Below are 9,105 nucleotides of genomic sequence, written 5' to 3'. Positions count from 1 at the left end.
CATACAGGTAAAATGGCCTGTATGGAGAAAATTTAAGTTTAGCACATGTATCAATTTAAGGTTAATACATGTGTCAATTTTAGGTTAACATATAAGCACTTTTCTTCGGTGTGCATAACTAAATGAAGAGAGATAAATTCCTTCTTTCACCAATTTCAGTACATAAATGCTGATTTGCAATTCAAGAATAACTGAGAGCATAGCTACTATTTGATTGGTATCATTAATAATATATCTCAAGAAACTAAGTGTTGTAATGATTATTATTCAGATAAAGGTAGAATAATTGTATGTGATTAAAATTATGGGATTGATTGCTAGCCCCACTCTAAAATACATTGATAAGTTTGATTTTTCTGTGGCTTGATTAGAACATTTTGGATTTAAAATTACCGAAAATAAAATTAACTATTTGTCTACATTGCTCAGAATACTGTGTCTGAAAAATATAGATACTGCGTGACCTATACAATTTTATTCCAAGATTAATGAGAAAATGTCCAGGCAAATAAGAGACCAGCATTAAAAATGGAGCATGGTTTAAATGATCTAATTTGAATAATTACATTAACGATATAATTCATTCATCCCAATAATTAAAAATATATATAAAAAACTCAGGAACTCTCCTAAGTTAAATGCAAATGCTATTTAATTAGAAGGTTCAGATTGTTGATAGGCAGCTCTCAAATCATATGTTCAATCACCTTTGCAGAGAGTTTCTGAGATTTTATTTCAGTAAAATAGCACATAAAACCACTCAAAATAACCCTAAATAACTGAAATACCTGAGTTGAAAAGACACATTAAGAAATGCATTGTGAGAATTCAAGAAGTGTGTATGAAGAAAAAGAGGAAGGTGGTCTATGTCACTGATACAGGGTCCTGACTGTCTGAGAGCTAAATTTCCATGTACTGTAGTTCTGTGGAGTCCTGGCAGCTTGCACCACTCCCTTAGGAGATTTCAGAAAGGCTTCTTAGGTTTTCATTAGAATAGACTGCAGATGCTTCTTTTGCCATGAAGAGCATGGGAAATGACTAAAATTTGGATTACAGAACAAATATTAAACAGATATTTTCATATGTATTATCTCAGTTAAACTGCATAATGAATTCATATAGGTAGGCATTATTTATCCCTTTTTAAAACATGAGGAAATAGAAGATCTCTTGTTTGATGTGCTGCATCACAGGTGAAATTCAAATTCTACTACGTTTTCTGAATCTGAAATCCATGGAATCTTTGCATTCTACTGTCTTGCTTCATTTGACAAAAGCAGTATCATCATAGAATCAAATATAACATGAACTCCATTAAATATTTATACTGCCTTGCTTAACCAAGACATATAAACAAAATATCTACATTGCAAAGGAATTAAGTTTTGAGAATATAATAAATATAATATTTATTATATTTATTAATATTAGCGTGGTGACTCATGCCTGTAATCCCAGTACTCTGGGAGGCTAAGGTGAGTGGGTCACTTGAGGTCAGGAGTTCCAGACCAGCTGGCCAACATAGTGAAACCCGGTCTCTACTAAAAGTATCCAGGTTTGGTGGTGCACACCTGTAGTCCCAGCTACTCAGGAGGCTGAGGCAGGAGAATCATGTGAACCTGGGAGGTGGAAGTTGCAGTGAGCCTAGATCATGCCAATGCACTCCAGCCTGGGCAACAAAGCGAGACTCTGTCTCAAAAATAAATAAATAAATAAAATGATATTTTTATCAATTTTTGTTTTTTGCTTTTTTCATTTTACTTTAAGTTCTGGGATACATGTGCAGAACGTGCAGGTCTGTTACACAGGTATACACATGCCACGGTGGTTTGCTACACCCATCAACCTATCACCTACATTAGGTATTTCTCCTTATGTTGTACCTCCCACAGTCCCCCTCTCCCCAATGGGCCCTAATGTGTGATGTTCCCCTCCCTATGTCCATGTGTTCTCATTGTTCAACTCCCACTTATGGGTGAAAACATGCAGTGTTTGTTTTTCTGTTTCTGTGTTAGTTTGCTGAGGATGATGGTTTCCAGCTTTATCCATGTCCCTGCAAAGGACATGAACTCATCCTTTTGTTCAGGCTGCATACTATTCATGCTGTATATGTGCCACATTTTCTTTATCCAGTCCATCATTGATGGGCATTTGCGTTGGTTCCAAGTCTGCTATTGGAAATAGTGTTGCAATAAACATAAGGGTGCATGTGTCTTTGTAGTAGAAGGATTTATAATCCTTTGGGATATACCCAGTAATGGGATTGCTGGGTCAAATGGTATTGCTGGTTCTAGATCCTTGAGGAATCACCACACTGTCTTTCACAATGGTTGAACTAATTTACACTCCCACCAACAGTGTAAAACTGTTCCTACTGCTCCACATCCTTGCCAGCATCTGTTTTTTCCTAACATTTTAATGATCACTATTCTGAGTGAGATGGTATTTCATTGTGGTTTTGACTTGCATTTCTCTAATGACCAGTGACAATGATATATCAATGTTATTCTTGATCCATACAAAACAATGGATCTAAGTTATAATAAAATATCCTAAAATATTTCATTAAAGAATAAATGAACACACGTATACTTGTAGAAAGTCAGCATAATTACTAATTCTAAATATATTTAAAAAGTAAAATGTATGTGTGTGATTCTTCCATTGCTTTATCAATGTATAAACAATTCATAGGCAGTCCCCAAGGCTAACCTACTTCAAAACCATACCTTATTAAGAGAAAACAGTGATCAAATGATTCAAAATAAAAGAAAATTTCTAAGTATAGAAACTAAGTATACATTCTATGTAAAATAAATTCCTAAGTCAAAAAATGTAATGTAAACATCTTATATGCCAATGCTAAAATTCAAAGTTTACTTGAGAATTTCATATACATGTATAAAGATTCATTTTTAAATTAAATTATATAAATTTTATTCATAGTATATTATAAAATATGGAAAATTTTCATTGAAAGGTGTCATTTATTTATTAAATTGGAAAAACAAGGACAAAAACTGATGACATTATATATTACTGTTTACATATATATATAACTGTATATATAACAGTTACTTTGAGAATTCTTAATGCCTAGAGTGTCTGCTTACTCTGCAATAAGATACCATGCACTCATAAATGTGGAATCCAAATTGGTATTTCTGTATGCAAAAATTGACACTTTCATAAATAATTTAGTTTTTTAGTTTTATAGATACAGAGTTGTTTGCACACTATGGTATGTAAATGTATTTTTTGGCACTATCCTTGATGTCAAGTTTTCTAATTTGGTTCCCAGAGAGGGATACATTTTTATAATATTCTTGGCTTATTTATGAGATAATAGTTTTGTTGATAAATTATTTTCCCAAGAGTGGATCACTATCCTAAAGAACAGATCTCTAAAATAATACAACTTTATATTTTAGTAATTTATAATTCATGTATTTTTTTTCTTAAGGATTTCATAAAATTAGAGGTTCTTCATGCACCAAGTAGGAAAATTGCATATCATAATTTTATTATTATAAATACTCTGTTATTAATCATTTACATGCCCATAACCCAGACCCCTAGTAATAACTGAGGTCGCTATAGGATATGAAGAATGAACTGATGCAATGGAGAAGTTTCAAAAGGAAAGAGGAGGCTAGGTATACTTCCCATAGCATAATATGTAGACCTGATATTATTTATTGTCACAATAACAATGTTAATAGTGTGTGTGTGTGTGTGTGTGTGTGTATAAACAAACCAAATACATTTAGTGACTTAAAACAATAGGAATTTATTTAATATATGACTATGCAGATCAGCACTTCAAGGTAGTTTAGCTGAGTAGTTTATCTGTTTTTTACTGAACTTACTCACATACTGAAAGTTAGCTGCAGAAATCAGAGTGGGAGGTGACTGCGCCACATGCCTTTTATCCTCCAATGGGCTACCAGACATATTCTCACAGAGATAGCGGAGGGAGAGGTTAAAAAGTAATCTCCCAAAATTCAAGTCCATTTAAGACTCTGTTTGAATTACAGTGTCCAGAATTCTATTGGCTTTAAATAAACCTCAAGGTGGAGCCCAAATTCATGATGGAAGGGAACTACAAAGTTACACAGCAAAGATTGTGGAACCAAGGGCCAGTGAAGAATGAAGATAACTGATACTATTAATATACCACAGTCTTCTAAGGTTTTCATTAAGATATAACAAAGACCTATTATAGGATGTTAGGACTTCTTACTATCTCAATTAGATGGGGCAAAGTATAAGTATAGGTGAAGTCTGTTATCATTATCAAAAAAGAATTGAAAGGTTTCAAAATTTTATTGACAGTGAGGGGTTAGGATGACTATTAAGTAAAATATGATTGAGATTACAGTTACAGGATATGGTAGTTGTCTTAGTTCCCTAGGGCTTCCAATACAAAGTCCACAAACAAGAAAAAAAAAAATGTTCTCCCCAAGTCCAGAGGCTGGCAATCCAAAATCAGGGTTAACAGGGACATGCCCCTTTGATACCTGTAGGAGATAATACTTCCCAGACTTTTCCAGCTTTTGACATCTGCTGACAGTCCTTGGCATTCCTTGGCTTGTAGACACTTTATTACAAGTTCTGTCCCACTTGTCATAGGGCTGTTATTTCACTGTGTATTTTTTTCTCCTTAGGTGGGGATTCCTCTGTGTCTGGCCCCCAATTTTCCTCAGATCATGAGGACACCTGTTACATTTAATTAAAGGCCCACCCTACGCCAGTACAACTTAATCTTGACTAATTATATCTGCCACAAATTCTTTATTTTCTTTTTTCCAAATAAAGTCACATTCTAAAGTACTGGATGTTAAGACTTAAATATATAATTCAATGCATAACAACAGGGTCATTAATGGAAAGAAATTGTAGATAAGAAGAAAAAAGGATTTGGGGTAGGGATGCGGAAAATATGAAGTTGAAGCAGAGAAGTCTGAATTTAAGCTCTCAGAGTAATATCCATAGTTTTGGAAACCCAGAAAGCATTTAGAAATGTAAGGTTAGTTTAGAGACACAGGTGGGACTAGAGAGAAAACTATGAAACATGCCAAGAAAAAGCTTTTTTAATGGTAGATTGGGTAATAAATCTAAAGACCAGGAGGAAAGAGCTGGCACGCAAATCAAGAGGAATTTTGGAGAAGAGAGAGCAGGCAGGAAGATACAAAAATATATACGATCATAGAATTAAGAAGAAAGTGTTTTACTTAGTCAAGAACCAAGTACAGTACCTGAAACAGGCTAATCATTATAGATTGTTCAGGATGGGCTTTGTAACAGTTAAGCCTAGTATAATCGTGGTAATTATTATTACATTCATAAAGGAATTTAAATTTAAAAAATCTCAATCATTATTACTTCCAAACTAAGGAATATTTCATTAATAAGTACAATAGTACTTTATATAATTTGAACAGGGCTTCAACTAAAATTTTTATAGATAAAATTTATCAGCGTTTCCAGAAAGAATCATGAAGAACCAGGGCTAAGGAAAGTTAAACTAACTTATTCTGATTATAGAATTTTAGTTTATAGGCCACATGGCTGATTTTGAAAATCAGCAAATACTCCCTTGAATGGCCTCCTGTTAGTAAAGTATCCATTGGAACTGGAGTTGAAGATTAAAGATAAAAAGAAACATATTTTATCATAGTTTTAAGGAAAAGAAAAATTGTTGAAAGGAGGTAACACTCTTCTGAATCTTTCAAACATGATTTTCATTACTGTTCTATCACTAGGAAGCAGATTACTCAAGGGAAATAAGAACAAAGGATTTGAAGCCAGACTATAAAAAATACTTTTAAATCCTGGAAATACATTAAAAAATAAGGAACTAATTAAAAAGAAATCAAAGTGAGAAACAAATGACAGTTGCTCAGATGCCCATCTATGGAAGTAATTAGCTTTTACAATTCATCTTCCCAAGCATTCCTTAAAGATATTAATAAGTATGTGAGTTTTGTTTTATTTCCAAGCAAATCTAGTTGGAATTTTGGCACTGAAAATACAGTATTAAGGTATTAAAAAGAGTAAAGGTGCTAGTATTATTTAAAAAATAAATAAAATTAGTGGGAAAACATGAGAGTAACAGGCTGCAGAAATACTGAGTTATCTAATTTAATGTAAGTTAATTGGTTGCTTTATAAAAAGAAAATACTAGAAATCTGCTTACGCTATTGCTACAAAGTGTGCCTGACATGGAGTATAAAGTGCTTGTTATTATAAAGTCAATATTTGTTATATTTTTAAACTTTTACCTGAAAAATACTCTGTTTGCCATTTTTACAACAAATACAACAAGATTATAGAATCATATATATATATTATATATAATATATAATAAATAATATTTATTATATTTATTATTATATATTATATAAATATTATATTTATATCTATTATATTAATTATTTATTAAATAATTATATATTAATAATATATAATTAATAAATAATAAATAATATAATATATAATATATAATTATATGTTATATATAATATATATATAATTTCCTTTTGGGGGTGATTATTATAAAAGTAGATAAAAGGCCACAATCTTTTATTTTAATTAAATTATTAGACTTTACTTATTTCTACCTATGATTAGTATGCCTATATAATTGGATTTTCTATAATAGATGTAGTTTTGATCTTCTTTCTATTTATATTAGAGTTTTTGTATTCTTAGGCATGCCTTTGACAGCCAAGAAAATGGGTTTGCATAAATCATTATATTTACAACCTCTAAGTAATTAAATGTATTAGTGCGATATATACAGTTGTTTGGTTGTAAAGTCATGGGTATGAAAGTGAGGCATGAAGGGCAAAGATTGTTAAATCCCAAAAACTGAAAATGCTAGGTAAAAGGAAGCTGTATTTGTACTTGTACCAATTTCCTTTAGCTAGAGGGTTTTCTGGGGATTCTGCTATTGGACAGGAGCCCAGGTCACTCTTGGCAGCTGCTCCATGACTGGGGCAGCAGCTGGTTCATATGCTTCTATATTGATTACCCTCCAGATGGAATGAAAGATGAAGTAATTATAAATTATTACAGAAAATTAGGTTTTAAATTTTGACAACATGATGAAAACAAACTCCAAGTCATGGTATTTCTTAATTGAAATGATTAAGGCTTTATTTTTATTTAATATGAGTAACGAGTATATTTTTAAATAAACACCCCAATCCTGTTGCATACACATTTTAAAAACATTTATGAAGTGCTGTGATAATTGAGCTCCCTGTCAATTCTTGTGAAGAGATGACAGATGCCCATTTACAGTCCTCCCAGCCTTGAAAGTTCTGGGACCCTTTCTGTGTTTGACTGGCCACAGTTTTATTGCCTTAGAGTTTTACTGAGAAGGAAGACCTTGCCTCAGAAGCTCTCACTACATAACTATTTGGCTGTGAGTCTTGATTATAACACACCTGAACAGTATTTTCTCAACAAATACTTACATATATTAGCATTGAATGGGAGCAGTACATTTGTAAATCCATATTAGTTTTGCAAGTTATAAGTAGCTTATCATTATTTTCAAGATTTCACTCACATAAGCATTGATTCAATAATTGAGGAACAGTTAATAGATACCTAATATTAGAGTAACTACATTACTTTGGGGAGCAAAATTTAATGAAACACTGCAAAAAACTGCCTTTTTATTTTTGGAGACCAGGATATGGCAGATGATTTGGTAAGGATGTTTCAGGGAAAGAAAGATGAGTATGGCAAAGTAGGGAGGATGAAATCATAAGACAATTCTCTAGTTTTATTTGAAATGTGTCACGCTTTCATTCAGCCATTATCTAACCTCTATGAGCTTCCAAGTCATTTAAATCTGTGTCCCAAAACACGTAAAAAATAAATATTACTGTTTTGTGAATATGCAGTTTTCTAATCACTCATTGAGTAACTGCTCTATGAAAGAGAAGGTAGGTCCAATAAACGTAAAGGTAAAGAAAACAAAATGTCTCTCTTTGAGAAGCTCATTGTCCAATTGGTAGAAAAGCAACTAAATAACAAGTTTAGTACTAATGTTAAACTTACAAATTTAAAATTAAAATATATGCATATTCGTATACATGCCTAACTATATGTTTGATATTGTGCATGCATACTGATTACAAAATTATGGTGAGATTGTTTTGGTTATTCAAATTACATAACTAATTGCTCAAAGTCCTGATTGTTTTACCACCAGTATTTTCTCACAAGTTTTAAAATGTCAGTGAATACAAGCAGCAATCTTACAAATGCAAATCAGCTGCTTCTGTACAATTGCTTATGATTAGGGCATTCTTATCTTGTTGACCAGTTTCCAAAAGCAGGTACTATTACATGAACAAATAAAATTAGTATTGTATTATTTTATTTTCATTTTCACATTAAAATACCTGAAAATTTGCACCAATAAGAGAGAGATTACTGATTTCAGCTATAGTGAATTTCTCTGTTGAGAAATAATCTTTAGTTACAAAAACAATTTCAGATCACCATTTTTTAAAAAGCCTGCATTCACATAACACCCTAATGACCATCTATAGAAATGAAACTTTACGAGAGTCTAGAGACAGCAGATTTTTACGTGTTGAATAACCAGTTGGATGTCAGTGGAAATTATTTGGCTCCTTATGTAGACCAGCTACAGTATGCAGAAGTGCCTTGTTAATATTTGTATTCTCAGAATTAAAGGTACATTAATCTATGTTTTTAAGAAAGCAAAAACGGTATTTTAGAAGGTTTATAACCTGTACTTTAGCATCTTTAAAAATGATTTTAAGTCTATATGTCTATTTTCATCAGAAACACTCTTATATTAAAAGACATTTTGGTCAACAGAAAGGATATAAAAGCAGCAGCAAATCAAACCTTGTGAGCTTAATTTTTCCAAGATCTTACTCATTTTCCATAATATAAATAAATTATGTATACTTTACTTTTAATATGAATAAAATTCCATATATCCCAATCCAAAAACAGCCATATAACAACATTTACTATGAAATCTCTATTTTTTTTTTTAATTTTAGCACTTTAATAAAAAAATGAGACAATTCAAGCAAAATATCAGGGTGA

Source organism: Cebus imitator, unplaced genomic scaffold, assembly GCF_001604975.1.
Source record: "Cebus imitator isolate Cc_AM_T3 unplaced genomic scaffold, Cebus_imitator-1.0 Scaffold626, whole genome shotgun sequence".
In the NCBI taxonomy this organism is placed as follows: Eukaryota; Metazoa; Chordata; class Mammalia; order Primates; family Cebidae; genus Cebus; species Cebus imitator.
Note: the sequence above shows the minus strand (reverse complement) of the source record.